Genomic DNA, 14,837 nt, shown 5'->3' with positions numbered 1-14,837 from the left:
GCCAAAGATCCAGGTGGCCTCTGGAAACTGGACAAGAAAAGGAATGGATACATTGGAAGCGATTCCAGAACGTTTGTGACCTTGCCAACACCTCCATCGTAACCCAGCGATGCCCATCCGGGACTTCTGACTTCCAGAAGCGTCAGATGATACGTTTGCATTATTTTAAGTGTTGGTAATTATGACAACAGTGGCGGGAAGTGAAGCCACCCCACTGCCCCCTTTCAACCTTCTGCATCTGCCCTCTCGTGCCAAGGTATCATCCACTCCCAAAGGCGTGAGCCCCACGGACCAGGCACCTAGAGGCAGGGGCTAAATCATGAGAGGTGTTCGGATCCTGTTCTTAGCCAATATCGATGTGTTTATTTCTAACTTTTTATCGGAACATAGTTGATTTACAATATTGTGTTAGTTTCAGGTGTACAGCAAAGTGATTTGGCAATACATACACATATATATCCATTATTTTTCAAATTATTTTCCATTATAGGTTATTACAGAATATTGAGTTCCCTGTGCTCTACAGCAGGTCCTTGTTGCTTATCTATTTTATATACAGTAGTGTGTATCTGTTAATCCCAGTCCCTTAATTTATCACTTCCCCCCCACGTTTCCCCTTTGGTAACCATAAGTTTGTTTTCTATGTCTGTCAGTCTATTTCTGTCTTGTAAATAAGTTCATTTGTATTGCTTTTTTTTAGATTTCACATAGAAGTGATATCACATGGTATTTGTCTTTCTCTGTCTTACTTCACTCAGTGTGATCATCTCTAGGTCCACCCATGTTGCTGCAAACGACATTATTTCATTCTTTTTTATGGCTGAGTAATATTCCATTGCATATATGTACCACACTTTCTTTATCCATTCATCTGTTGATGGACACTTACGTTGCTTCCATGTCCTGGCTATTGTAAATAGTGCTGCAATGAACATTGGGGTGCATGTGTCTTTTCAAATTATGGTTTTCTCCGGATACATGCCCAGGAGCGGGATTGCTGGGTATTTAATCCTTACTTTCCTGCATGGCTGTTCAGCCCAAATGCCAGTCGGCTTAGGACACTGAATAAAGAGTTTCATTCCCAAGTTTCACACCTCCCAGCCCTGGGTATTTGATGGAGAGGCTGCCCCCAAGACCCCAAAGACATCAGAATGTCAGGGCAGGCGAGTGGCTCCCGGCTTCGGTGTTCTTTAAGGTCCCTGGATCACACAGGCAGGGCTGGGAGCCACCATGGCCAAGGTGATGTAAGTCTGCAAAATCACTCTCAGGTTTGAAAGATTAATGGAAGCAGCAGAGCCCGGGGGTGCCTTGCAAACACCCCTGTTGCTTCCCAGTTGTGTGTGTCATTTGCTTCTTAGGGAAGCAGAAGTTTCCCCAGGTGCAGCCCCTGGGGTGGGGTTTCCTTGGGAACCAGCTGTCACTTCTGGTGAGCATCATTCTGGCCTCAGGAAACTCAAAGCAGCTGCAGAAGCAGCTGGGAGGAAGCGTGATTCATGTTAAATCGGCCGTTCAGTGCGGTTTTATGTCACAACGAAGGGGTCCACATCAGAGTTCTCGTAGCCTTGCCCATTCCAAAAAGAAGTGGGTGTGCTTTACAAAGTGCAGAAAATGCTTAAACAGGTAAACAGAGCAAAACTATATTTTGTGTCCAAAAATGGACACTTCGTGGGCTGTATGTTCAAATCCAGACCTGGGTTATCCAATTTCCATTACTCTCAAGTTGTGTGTGTATGTGTGTGTGTGTGTGGTGTGTGTGTGTGTTAAACACTATTCCAAGGATATGAAACATCTGGCAGTAGAACCTTGTGAATAAACATGGGCTAACACACTTGTGCTTTCTGTTGGCACAGGATGGGGGGAAGGAAAGAACAATTTATAAAAGTCTTTTGTTTTAATTCTGTCAAGATGGAAAGGAGTATGCATGAAGGATAAACAATTTTATACATGTTTCAGAAAGCTATCTCCGCCCAGAAAAAAAACAAAACAAAACAGGAACTAGGCCGGCATTTAGAGCTTGAAGTCACTCAAGAATATATCTGACTCATATCTTAGGCGTTGGCCAAAGAAGAAAAAGCTTAATAATGTATAAGCTATTCCATGCATTTCTAATAGTAAAGGTTTTGATGTTATCGGAGGTCAATTTTCTTGCAATCAAACTGCCATAAAGATGGTTTTAGGTGTACCATTTTTAGTAACCCATCATGTCTTTTGCAAACAAGCCAGTGAAATCTTGAACAATAAGGATTTTATAAGGAACGCAGACATAGATAAAGAAGCACACAGAGGCCAGAGTCCCACTTTGACCAAACTCGTGGGTAGATGCGTTCTCCCTGCTCCTCAGTCTCTCTCTGTGGTCAGATTCGTCCGCCCAGCCTCTTCCGGTACACGGATGATCTGACCTCCGCCTGCCCCTCCCAGTGGGCCGTGTAGACTGATCCCATGATTTTTTTTTTTTTGCGGTACGCGGGCCTCTCACTGTTGCGGCCTCTCCCGTTGCGGAGCACAGGCTCCGGACGCGCAGGCCCAGCGGCCATGGCTCATGGGCCCAGCCGCTCCGCGGCATGTGGGATCTTCCCGGACCGGGGTACGAACCCGTGTCCCCTGCATCGGCAGGCGGACTCTCAACCACTGCGCCACCAGGAAAGCCCAATCCCATGATTCTGAACAACTCCTAACCTCCTGAACTTTTGACATATCTGACACGGACATGGTTGTGGCCACTTCGCTGGGTCTGGGGAGGATTCAGTAAAACCTGTGTCGAAAGCCTGGTACTCAGGAGGTTCACGATGAGTGTTATGGATCATTCTTCTTCTCTGAGTGAAACGCACCAGCCCAGTTAGTTCTAGAGGGTGCTGGGAGCCTTCACCACCTGAGGGCAGGGTCTGGCTCTCGGTTCTGAGGCAGCTGGCCTTTGGGTCAGGAGTCTTCAGGGGTGACTACTGCTTTCAGCTCTCCGCCCGCCTGTCCCTCCTTCCATGTATCTATCTATCTATAAATCTATCAATCATCCATTTATCCATCCATCCATCCACCTCTGTATCCATCCATTCTTCCACCCATCCATGCATCTATATCTATCTACCTACCATCTATCTATATCCATCTGTCTATCATCTATTTATAATCCATCCATCATCTATCTCTCCATCCCTCCCTCCATCCATCCAGGCTATCCGTACGTCCACCCATCCATACATTTATCTCTATCTACCATATTTATTAATTTACTCACCACAAATAACATGGATGAGATTAATTCACAAATTTTCTGGCAGCGGATCTCAAGTTGTTCCCAGCAGATGGCTACCAGAAAAAGAAGAAGGATCTAAAACCCAAATGCGGGAGGACTTCCCTCGCTTCCACAGAGCCTGCCTTGCAAGGCAAAGTGTCCCAGACAATCAGAACCAGAGGGAAGAAAAGAGTTCCTAGGGCCAACAGGGGATGCTGAGAATGAGATTTTAAAATCACTTAATTGACTGTGTGGTCTTCTACCCAACGTTCCCCATACCTTGAAGAGTCAGCGTCAAAACTGAATTCTAGACTCACGGAAAAAGGAAGCTCTGTGAGGTCTCCTTCTGTTTCCAGCTACCCCTGGGAGAGAGGTGCCCTGTGTAACTGCATTCTTCACCGGTAGAGAAAACCATCTGAAACACTCAAGTACCCTGAAGGCAATGCTGAATGTGAATTTTAACATTTAATTAATGTATGATTTGAATAATTAAAAAATAAAATTCAATCTATCGCCAGCCATCCTGGCCAGAAGCCAGCTAAGCCACTGCTCTCTCTCTGCTCCTCGACAAACAATATCTCTTAAAAGTTTGCATTTTGTTTGAATAAATTTATTTATTTACTTTTGGCTGGGTTGGTTCTTCGTTGCTGTGTGACGGCTTTCTCTAGTTGCGGCGAGCGGGGGCTACTCTTCATTGCGGTGCGCAGGCTTCTCACGGCGGTGGCTTCTCTTGTTGCGGAACACGGGCTTTAGGTGCGTGGGCTTCAGTAGTTGTGGCATGTGGGCTCAGTAGTTGTGGTGCACGGGCTTAGTTGCTCCATGGCATGTGGGATCTTCCCGGACCAGGGCTAGAACCCCTGTCCCCTGCATTGGCAGGTGGATTCTTAACCACTGCACCACCAGGGAAGTCCCTACATTTTTAATACCATGGACATCACCGCAATATTTTTAGGGGCTAATGAGAAGTCAAGAGGTGTTTTATATTTTTAATATAGAACAGGACATCTTCTGCCCCTGGGAACGTATTTATGAGAAGCATAACCAAGTAAAGAACCACCTTTCCTTTTCATGTTAAACCTATTACTATAGTGTTATTTCCTACCTGAACAGGCATGTCTTAACAGTAATGAGAGTTAATATTTATGGACTGGTTTTTAAGCACCAGGTACTAAGTCCTTTACATGATCTGATTTTATTTTCACTACAACCCTGCAGAGTTGGTTCCTCACCCCCATGATATAGGGTGAAAGTCTATGTCGCCCCCCAAAATTCATATATGGAAGCCCTAACCCCCAAAGTGATGGTGTCAGGAGGTGGGGCCTTTGGGGGTGATGAGGTCATGAGGGTGGATCCCCCCTAAATGGGATTAGTGTCCTTAGAAAAGAAACCCCAGAGAGCTCCCTCGACCCTTCCACCAGGTGAAGACACAGCGAGAAGACACCGTCGATGAACCAGGAAGAGGGTCCTCACCAGATGCTAAATCTGCCCTCGCCGGGATCTCAGACTTCCAGCCTCCAGGACTGTGAGGAATACACTTCTATTATTTATAAACCACCTAGTCTGTGATAGTTTTGCTATAGCAGCCCGAATGGACTAAAGACACCCCATTTTAAGGGCTGAGATACAAGGCTGGGACCTGCCGAGGGTCATCCAGCCTGCAGATGGCATTTGGGTTCTGCCCACAAAGCACGTGAACTTAACCGTTCTGGGATTCCTCTGTCCTTCCTCCCATGACTCAGACGTTGATTTACTCTGCGCTTGGAATACCCATCTCTTGGAGTTATCTTAATATTCATGAAGATACCGCTTTTATGATCATAACGTCCTTTATCAATTAACTTCAGCTGTCACCACCATGGCCACAATCTAAACATCACTTTACAATCATAACTGTAAGGTCTCACACAACGTACGATCTTTCCAACACCACCAATTAGTTTATGTTCCCCCCGTGAAAACACTTCTTGAAAAATAAATGAGCAGGACCTCCCTGGTGGCGCAGTGGTTAAGAATCCGCCTGCCAATGCAGGGGTCACGGGTTTGAGCCCTGGTCCGGGAAGATCCCACATGCCGCGGAGCAGCTAAGCCCGTGCGCCACAACTACTGAGCCTGCGCTCTAGAGTCCGCGAGCCACCGCTACTGAGCCTGTGTGCCACAGCTACTGAAGCCCGCACGCTCTAGGGCCCGTGCTCCACAACAAGAAAGAGAAGCCACTACAATGAGAAGCCAGCGCACCGCAACGAAGAGCAGCCCCCGCTCGCCGCAACTAGAGAAAGCCCACCTGCAGCAACGAAGACCGAACGCAGCCAAAAAACACAAAAAAACAAACGAAAAAAAACACCTGGGCCCCCAGCAGTGAAAGGCCATAATCCTAACCACCGGACCGCCAGGGAATTCCTAGAAATAAACATTTAACATTTAATGTGTTAAGCCACTGAAATTCCAGGGCTTCTGTGTTCCCATAGTGATTTCACTGGAAACTCGCAGCCCCTGAGCCCCGTGCTCCTCGGGGTTCCCGGATGCGACTGAGGTTTCTCCGGGGAGGAAGCGCCGCGATGGCGAGCCCCGCGGCCGCCACCCCGGTGCCCTGTGGAAGGTGCGCCCTCGCGCATGCGGCCCGCGGCCTCACGGAGCCCGTGTGTTTCCATAGTGATTTCACTGGATACGGTGGATGGCTTAAAACACCCCAGTGACGTTGCTCTTCTCATTTCGGGGGAGAAGAGTGCATCACACGTGATCGAGCACCTCCTCTCCTGGGCATATGTCCAGAGACAAATGAAAACTCTAATTCGAAAAGATACATGCACCCCGGTATTCATAGCAGCACTATTCACAATAGCCAAGGAGTGGATAAAGAAGATGTGGTCCATATACACAATGGAATATTACTCGGCCATAAAAAAGAATGAAATAATGCCATTTGCAGCAACATGGATAGACTTAGAGAATATTATGCTTAATGAGATGTCAAACACAAGTACTGCATGATATCACTTATGTGTGGAATCTAAAAACATAAACCAAATGTGCAAAACAGAAGCGGACTCACATGGATAGAGAACAAACTAATAGTTCCCAGTGGGGAGAGGGAAGGGGGGAGGGGCATGATGGCGTAGGGGATTAAGAGGCACAAACTATTATGTATTAAATAAGCTACAAGGATATATTGTTCAAGATGAGGAATGTAGCCAACATTTTATAATAAAGGGAAGCGGAGTATATTAACCTGTACACACATTGAACCGCTATGTTGTACACCTGAAACTTACATAATACTGCAAATCAGTCACGGCTCAGGAAGTGACAATCGGCCTCAGCCTCTCTCTCCCTCCCCCTTTCCCCAACCCCTCCATTTCCTCTCTGGAACCCAGCACCACATCACCAAAAAGTTTCCATTATTAAAGAAGCTTAGATGGGGTGAGCAACCTCAGAAATCCCTAACAAAACGGGCACTCTTTGTGCTCTGCTCTGAGCTCTTCCCAAACCCGACGGACGGCAGGTGACACCGTGCACAGCACCCCAGGGGAGGCCGGGCAGGTGGACCCAGGGCGGCACCAGGCTTCCGACAGACGCACGGGCAACAGCAGCTGCGCCTGGAAAAGACCAGGCGGGCAGCGCGCGCCCTGCAGGGCCGGTAGGTGGCGCCATCAGATCGCGGTAAAGGGAATCCGAGCTGCGTCCCGGGAGGCAACCCCCGAATCACAGCTGGAGTCTGCGGGGCAGCCTCACCCCGCAGGCTGTGCTAGGTCCTCACACACGTGTGATGACCCCCGCACAGTCATCCCGCCAGGACCCTCCCCATGCTCGAAGGAAACCCAGCCAGGGTGTCACAGCCCAGCCCCGCCCAAACCCTGGGAGGCGCGAGATGCACAAGGTCAGAGGGCGATTAAAGAATAAATACCGTAAACACACTCCCAGACATAGAACACTAACGCAGGGTTACCGGAGGGGAAAGGGGAGGGGGAGGGATAAATTAGGAGCCTGGGATGAACAGATACGTACTACTGTACCTAAAATAAACAACGAGGTCCTCCTGTAGAGCCCAGGGAACTCTATTCAATATCCTGGGACCACCTATAATGGAAAAGAATCTGAAAAAGAATAGATATTTATAGAAGTATAACTGAAGCACTTTGTGGTACACTTGAAACTAACGCAGCATCGTAAACCAACCATACTCCGATTTAAAAAGAGGGTAAATATTAGACAACGTAGAGCATAGGAGACACTTTGCCATCTTGAGTTTTCTGATGCCCCAAATGGGCACCCAGGTCTGGCTTTATACTTGGAAATTTGGAATTTGTGTTAAAGGCAGGGGAGATTTAAAAACCACACTTCTGTTTGACCCCTATCTTACACCTTTTTAGAAACAAAGCAGAATTATCTATTGACACTGAATGACCCCTACCTAGAAACAAAGCAGAATTATCTATTGACACTGAATGACCCCTACCGTTGTCCCCGCAAGGAAGGGTGGGGTTCAAACCCCATAGATGAGTTGGTCTGGCTCCCCCAGCTGTCTCCTTTGAAAGGGGCACAGTCCTTCCTCCCTCAAAGGGATGGGCTTTATGTAAAATATTTCCACACACAGGAAACACCATGAAAGGGGAATCGATTAACGCATATTGTCTGTCTGTTCCCCTCTAGTCCCCCAGTCCCGTATTTTTCCCTACTAGGGCATTCCTATAGGTTATTACAAGATACTGCCCTGTGCTATACGGTAGGTCCTTGCTAGTCATCTTACATTCAGCCTGACGGTTAAGGATGTAGAGCACGTGGGCATTCCTGCCTTAAAGGATATGACTTTTTTCAAAGAACACGAAACTTCTTGTTAAATATCCCATTGACAGAACCAGGAGGTCCTCCGGACACCTGAGTTTCCCCCGTCTCTTTGGGAGGGTGGGTGGTGTTTAGCTTGTCACAAAAGTGGGCATTTTCCTACAAGCCATCAGTGCTCTATCCTGGCAGGATTTCCCCTGATTTTCACGGACCATCAGTCTTTATCAAACACCCACTCTGTGGGAAGCAAGGACCCCCCCCCCACTCCCCATAAAAGGGCATAAATACGGATTGAAGTCAGCTCTTGTGATCTCCTAATTGAGGAGCGTTTCAAATGTTAATTGGAAGCCACAGACCTGCATGCAAGTTATAAAAGATTCCACACCCTGTCGACAGTACCCTGATGCATGAAATACAGATGGTTATACCATCCACCTGATAAACATCTTTTAAAAGGAGACTACAAACCCAACCATTCAAAAGTAAAACCCTTTCCTACGGTTCCTATAGTTGGTCACTGACCCATAGCTGCTGCAATAAAGTTTTTTTTCATAAGTGCTAAAGTCTGAACTTGCCATGACCACTGCCTTGGTTACTCTGTTACTTGATGACTACCTTTCCAATGCACTGAGTTTAATGCATCTGTCTTCTGGGACAAAGCAGTTATCCCAAGAATGTGAGGAATGTTTCCTTGTAAAGCGACCCCATTCTAAGAGACAGGTGGGCTACAGCTGCTTCCCTTTACGGGGAGGTCTTTCTCCTATAGGCGCTTCGGTTCACAGACGGAAATGCGGTACATCTCAATTTTTAGTTTCAGTGTATTGGGCGCATCTACATAAAGCCTTAGCTATTATCCACTGGGTTGACCGGTATGAGCTTTGAAAGGATTTGGACAAATTATAAAAAGCCATATCCCACAGATAAGAAAGCTGAGAGAGTAAAGACAAGCAGAAACCACATGCTAAGAAGATGAAATGCCATCCCAGCCTTAGGGTGACATCTTGCTACTATGGAAACATCCCGTTTTAGTTCATTGGCTCCTGTGGGTTTTTACCATTTGCTTTGTTTTTTGGCCTCAATTAGCAAGTCTGTTTTCGCCTAAGCCAACATGTAGGCGAAAACCTATAATCACAAAAACCTAGCAAGAAGGAAAATGATGCTAATTTCAACACCGCCACTCTCATCCCAAGACACATGCACCAGCCACAGAGCCAGAGAGAAAACTGACAGTTACACCAATCGAGTTTTATGAGCGGGAATTCTGGGATCCAGCAACGGGACACCTGACCAGGCTTCGTGGGTGCTGAATACTGGCGACTCGACGTGGAAACCCAGGAGACGGGGTCCCCAGATCCGTAATCCTCCACGGGAGATGGACACGGGGGGCCGTTCGGGCAAGCTTCCTATGATAAAAACACACATGTGGGTGTTCCAAGTGATGCCGAGGGAGAAGCAATTATTATTGGATTAATTCGGGCAACTGAGTCAAGCCAGAAAAAGACACTGTCCAAAAACTCTCAGGAAAGGCGTTCAGTCTTCTATATAAAACGCTGGGCCGCCCCCAGCTTGCTCTAGGGTTACCCCAAAGACCTGTAGTCCGTTCAGGAAAATACACACATCTCTTGCACAAGCCTACCTAGAGAGAGTGGCTCGCCAGGGGCCCACAGCTTCTCTGGTTGGACCACGGCCAATGCTTGGTCAGACAGACATCAAGCCAGACAATCAGACAGAAGGGGACTGGATTCCTGATTCTCCGAGTCATGCAGGAGCCCTGGGTCATTGGGGGACCTTCCCTGCTCTTCTCTGCCTGCCCCAAACCCATGGGGCGCCCTTGCCCCTGAGTTTCCAAATGCTACCGCCAGCGCAAATGAAAACCAATCCAGGGGACTCACCTGTGGCTTACAGATGTCCGCTCATGGCTTTGCTTACCAAGACCATCTGGAGGGAAAGACTGGGAGTTTGGGGTTAGCAGATGCAAACCAGTAGATATAGGATGGATCAACAACAAGGCCCTACTGTAGAGCACAGGGAGCTCTTCAACATCCTGGGATAAACCATCATGGAAAAGAATATGAAAAAGAATGTATGTATATGTATAACTGAATCCCTTTGCTGTGCAGCAGAAATTAACACACGATTGCAAATCAACTCTACGTCGATAACATTAAAAAAAATTTTGTTCCTAACCTTCCATCCAAACTCCCCCGTAGTGGTTTCTGCATCTTTCAAGTCTCCGCCCACAGGGTGGCTACCCTCTAGCACCTTTGACAGACAGTATCCATTAACAACCAGCACACGTGTGTGTGTGTGCGCATGGGCACGCAGACACACACACACCCACACACACACGCCCACACACACACACACACACACACACACGCACCCAGAGCTTCCTGACACAGCACTGATGCTTCCTGCAGGTGGCGCCGTCTGCTGTTACAATCCACCGGGTTTTTAACAATTCCCGTCGCATCCACCCAAATCCATCTCAGACCCTTCTCACTGGTCGTGACCTGCAGTCTGGAAAACAGTGCACCAAAGCCAGGATGAAGGTGTGTCGATTCATCCACGATTTCTTTCTAAAGTTCAAGTTCCCCTGTAGGGACAGTCTGGCCTGGATTTTCAGGTTGCTTTATACACTCAGTAGCAAGGAAAGGTTTTAGACAAACGTACACACGTCGGGGAAAAAAAGGCAGCCCTGATGGCTAAGAGTGGACCAATCATTGTCCGGAGGCCTGCGGTTCAGCCACTGTACCTAGGAAGAGGTTTTAGCAGCTCCTGAAATTTGATCTCGGAACCAACCATGTATCTGATTCCAAAACAATTCACTCCAGGAAGATCACAGGCACTGAAAGTTGTGTTCCTGCAGGACTTGGAAGAGGAAAACCCATGGCAGGAGTAAATAGAAATAAGGCAACAAGGACGAGGACAATTCTGCGAGTGGAAGGAGAACGGACAGGAGCTCCGTGTGAGAGCAGCTTTCAGATAAAGCCAAGAGTGCGGGGAACAGGGGCTGAGAACAAAAGTTAAGTAACCCACGGGCTTCCCTGGTGGCGCAGTGGTTGAGAGTCCGCCTGCCGATGCAGGGGACGCGGGTTCGTGCCCCGGTCTGGGAAGATCCCACATGCCGCGGAGCGGCTGGGCCCGTGAGCCATGGCCGCTGAGCCTGCGCGTCCGGAGCCTGTGCTCCGCAACGGGAGAGGCCACAACAGTGAGAGGCCCACGTACCGCGCAAAAAAAAAAAAAAAAAGTTAAGTAACCCAGACGAGGGAGCGAAGGGCAGGCTGGCTCTGAGGGTGCACAGAGCCTGGACACGGTATGAGTTTTACAGTGCGAGGCGAGGGCATGCTTCTCGACAGAGTGACTCTTCTCTCGCCATCCACAGGACTAGCTTCCATGTCCAGGCTCCTCCGGGAATCCGATTAAGTTAAACACACACACACAAGATGTTAACAGATGGCGACCAACCGGAACGCACCAAAGCTTACGAGGGCAATGTGGAGAATGCTCCCTGAACTGAGCTCATTTTCTCACAGTCAACGTCCAAGTCCATTTGGTGAGCAAAGAATGGTGACATGTGTCCTCAGACACCTCCTATGCCTTCACACCAGAGCGGCTCTGGCTCTGGGCGTCCGAGAGGTTCTGCCGACAAAGTTAAGTTCAACGAAGAATGTCAGAGATAGGCTCCCCTCCCTAGCGGACCCCCAAGAAACAGGAACTCCGTGTGCGAGTGAGGTGGGAGTACTGGAAGCGGGGACAGACAGGCCGTTGCCCCTCTTGTTTTGGCCCGGGAACAGCTTGAGGCTGGGAAGGCAGATGCCTTCAGAATTAGGAGCTACCGCCCTGCAAAGAGATGCACAGTGTTGCTGCTCATCAGGTACTTCCTGGCGGATACCAGCAGTTCGCTGTGCGTGTGCGGACACGAGCCATCCCCCCCCACCCCGCCAGGTGACCCTGAGAAGCCCCCTGACTGCAAATCCTGCTGGGCTGGGTCACCTCACCTGCAAGGACATTCCTTCAGCCCCTACTCCTTTCACAGACCGCAGACCCGTCCTGGCTGCCTGGAGCTGGGGATGTGGCCTCCTTCTTTGGCCCCAGCGTGGGTGGGTACCCCCCGTTCTTCTTATGCCGCACTGCGGGGAGAGCACAGTCCCCGGGATGGGCTGCAAGAAGGGGTCCAGGGCCGCTCTGGAATCCACTCCTGATTCTTTCCTGCCCTGTGTCCACGCCGGACCAGAGCATCCCCTCACGATCACCGTGCACGTCCTGCCCGCATCCTCACTCGGCTGCCGTCAGAGGGGATGCTGTTTCCGGTGGGGTCAGGCCCTGTGTCCTGTGTGCAGGCTCTGAAGGTCACCTGGAGTGAGTACAGGAAAAGAGCCCCTGGCCGCCCCCCGCCCCCGAGGCACCCGGGACTCAGGGATGGGGGGCTCCCCTGCAGATGCGTTCCTCCCGTTCACAGCCCCTCCCCCTGCACACATGAGGCCTTCTGACCACCCAGCCCCTGGCGTTGGGGGCCTCACGTGGTGGAGACTGGAATCGGAGCTCTTGGGTCCTGAACGCCCTATCCTCTGGGATACCGGTGGCTCTGTTTTTCGCATATCCCGAAGTTCTCTTCTAGGCCCTGGTACCCCTGTCCTGCACCGCGTCCCTGAAGTGCTGGGCTGGGGGGATTCTACCTCCTTTCCCTGTCCCTGCCGGAAGGGCCAGCGGGCATCAGCCCTAAGCGCAGCCCAGCCCGCAGGAAAGGGGTGTGTGTGTGTGTGTGTGTGTGTGTGTGTGTGTGTGTGTGTGTGAGTGTATAGGCGGTGGGGGACAAGGTCTGGTTTGTCATCCGCAAGGCCCAGCCCAGGAGGGTGGGAGACGCACGTATGGGAAGGTGGCGCGGGCGTGCGAGGCTTCTCCTCCGTCAGGGCACAAGCCCGCCTCCCCATTCCGGGAGGTCCAGCCCCGGGCTCTTCATCCATTTCCCCCAGAACGGGGCGCCCCCTTACGTAAGGGCACTCCGGTCTGAACCTGCCCCCTGCCTCTGCCCCATCACGTCTGCACCCCGTCCTGCCCGGGTCAGCAGTGAGTTGGATGCAACCCGCAGCTCCTCCCGAGTCCAGCCAGCCAGCCGCGCTCCGGGAGAGAGGGGGCAGGAAGGGGCTGCCCGTCTCCGCCGTTGCCTCTCGCCCGCCTTCCCCGGTCCTCCGTAATTACAGCTCAGCGCCCCGGCCGCGGGCTGAGGGGCGGGCGCCCGGGAAACGGGGAGCGAGGGGGGCGCGCGGACGGGGAGCGGGCGGACCGCCGAGGCTGAGACGGAGCGAGAGGGCCGGGGCGCCGGGGCGGGAGGGGCGCGCGCGGACCGCGGGTGGGGACGCGGCTCCCGCCCCCCCCGCCGCGCCGCAGCCCCTCCCCGCGCGCGGCCCCGCGCCTCCCCGCCGCGCCCCCGCCGCCCAGCAGCCCCGCGCCCCACGCCGCCCGCGGACGGCCGCGCGCCGCGCCCCGCGGGGCCGGGCTTCCACCTGTCCCCGCGCGCCCGCCTTCTCGCCGCCGCCCAAGTTTGCGGGGACCTGCCGGGCGCGCCGCCTCGCCGCCTCCGTCCGCGTCCGCGTCCTCGCCCATGGCCGCCGCGCCCCCCGCGCCGCCCGCCCAGCCCCGCGGCCGCCGGGCCCGGTGAGCGCAGGAGCGCGGGCCCCGGAGCGGCGCCGGGCGGTCGGACCCCGCGCGCAGCCGCCCCGAGCAGCCGCGGCCGAGCGGCGGTCGCCCGTCCCCGGCACGGAGCACTGCGGATGAGGCGCGGGGCCGGCGCGGGGCTCCGGGCGCGCTCGGGGGTCGTGAGCGCCGCGCCCCGCGCCCCGCGCGCCCCGCCGGGGCCATGCAGTCGCTCATCTCGCCGGTGACCAAGGCGATCCTGGTGGCCCTCTTCATCTTCGCCATCCTGCTCATCCTGTACGTGATCCTCTGGTACATCTGCCGCGATGTGGACTGCGACCACGGCATCTGAGCGCCGCGGCCCCCGGGGCCCGCCGCGCTGAGGGCGCCCCCGCGGCGCCGGGCATGGGGGCGGGGCGGCCCGCCGGCGCCCCCCGCCCCGGGCCCCGCCGCGCGCCCGCCGCAGGCACCTGGCCTTGACCTTCAGGGACGGAGCGGGCAGAGCGGGTGAGTGCACTCCGGCGGCCGCCCTGCGGGGCGAGGCGGGGGCGAGCCACAACTTCGCGGCGGGCGCGGGGTGCCGGCGCGGGACCGGCCCCGGGTGGGCGCCGCGCCCCGGCCTCGCCACCCGGGGGGAGGCGGCGGCGGGAGGGCGTGCGGAGGGCCGGGCGCCCCCCGATCCAGCCCGGCGCCTTGGGTCCGAGGAGCCGGGCGCTCCCGCCTCGGGTCGCCACCTGCGCAGCGGCCCAGGGCGGAGCGGGACCGAGCTGCCGGACGCCCGGTTGGTGCCGCGCGCTGCCGGCTCCCCAGCCGTCGGCCCGCGGGCGCGGGGACCCCGCGCGGAGGACCCCGGGCATCCCCGCCGGGCTGTGCGGAGAGAGCGCGGCGCGGGGGGGGCCGAGCGCCATCCACCGCAAAGGGACACCTCCCGCCAGCAGTGGAAAACGGGTCGAAAGCCCGGGGCGCCCTCCTCACGCCCCAGGCACCCCCGAGGGGCGCAGACCCGCGGGGAGGGGAATTCCTCCCCGGTGCCCTAGCCCCCTACCCCAGAGGAGAGGGAAAGTGGGAAAGCTTTGCCCTCCGCCAGGTGTGCCGAGCAAGTTTGCGACTTAAATAAATATCTTGTTATCCAGAAAAAAATACCTCTCTCTGAACGTCTCTGTGCAGAAGGAACGCGTGAGGAAAAACACCC

The sequence above is a fragment of the Phocoena sinus genome, chromosome X (assembly GCF_008692025.1).
Source record: "Phocoena sinus isolate mPhoSin1 chromosome X, mPhoSin1.pri, whole genome shotgun sequence".
Taxonomy (NCBI): domain Eukaryota; kingdom Metazoa; phylum Chordata; class Mammalia; order Artiodactyla; family Phocoenidae; genus Phocoena; species Phocoena sinus.
The sequence above is the reverse complement of the archived record's forward strand: the minus strand, read 5'-3'. Positions refer to the sequence as shown.